Here is a 1,153-nt window from a genome sequence, read left to right as displayed (position 1 = left end):
AAGCTTAGAGTGGATGTTCAAATCTTCAAACAGAAAGAAGGTGAATCCCTCTATGAAGCTTGGGAGAGATACAAGGAACTGACAAAAAAGTGTCCTTCTGACATGCTTTCAGAATGGACCATCCTGGATATATTCTATGATGGTCTGTTTTGAATTATCTAAAATGTCATTGGACCATTCTGCAGGTGGATCCATTAACCTAAAGAAAACGCCTGCAGAAGCTCAGGAACTCATTGACATGGTTGCAAATAACCAGTTCATGTACACTTCTAAAAGGAATCATGTGAGTAATGGGACGCCTCAAAGGAAAGGAGTTCTTGAAATTGATACTCTGAATGCCATATTGGCTCAGAATAAAATATTGACTCAGCAAGTCAATATGATCTCTCAGAGTCTGAATGGATTGAAGGAATCATCCAACAGTACTAAAGAGGCATCTTCTGAAGAAGAAGCTTATGATCCTGAGAACCCTGCAATAGCAGAGGTGAATTACATGGGTGAACCCTATGGAAACACCTATAATCCCTCATGGAAAAATCATCCAAATTTCTCATGGAAGGATCAACAAAAGCCTCAACAAGGCTTTAACAATGGTGGAAGAAACAGGTTTAGCAATAGCAAGCCTTTTCTATCATCCACTCAGCAAAAGACAGAGAGTTCTGAGCAGGATCCATCTAGCTTAGCAAACATAGTCTCTGATCTATCTAAGGCCACTCTAAGTTTCATGAATGAAACAAGGTCCTCCATTAGAAATTTGGAGGCACAAGTGGGCCAACTGAGTGAAAGAATCACTGAAACCCCTCCTAGTACTCTCCCAAGCAATACAGAAGAAAATCCAAAAGGAGAGTGCAAGGCCATTGAATTGATCCCCATGGCCGAACCTACAAGGGAGGGAGAGGACGTGAACCCCAGTGAGGAAGACCTCCTGGGACGTCCAGAGATCAATAAGGAGTTTCCCTCTGAGGAACTAAAGGAATCTGAGGCTCATCTAGAGACCATAGAGATTCCATTGAACCTCCTTATGCCATTCATGAGCTCTGATGAGTATTCTTCTTCTGAAGAGAATGAAGATGTCACTGAAGAGCAAGTTTCCAAGTACCTTGGTGCAATCATAAAGCTGAATGCCAAATTATTTGGTAATGAGACTTGGGAA

The 1,153-nt window shown here is 41.6% G+C and overlaps 1 non-coding gene across 1 annotated transcript; it reads right to left on the bottom strand.

Moving 5' to 3' along the window:
* LOC112767627 (small nucleolar RNA R71) lies at window positions 1-108 on the bottom strand. Its single transcript, XR_003185069.1, has one exon. It is a non-coding gene; the product is annotated as a small nucleolar RNA R71 (small nucleolar RNA).
* Between the last annotated feature and the right edge of the window lie 1,045 nt (window positions 109-1,153).

Source organism: Arachis hypogaea, chromosome 17, assembly GCF_003086295.3.
Source record: "Arachis hypogaea cultivar Tifrunner chromosome 17, arahy.Tifrunner.gnm2.J5K5, whole genome shotgun sequence".
Lineage (NCBI taxonomy): Eukaryota > Viridiplantae > Streptophyta > Magnoliopsida > Fabales > Fabaceae > Arachis > Arachis hypogaea.
This window is presented reverse-complemented; position numbering and strand designations above follow the sequence as displayed.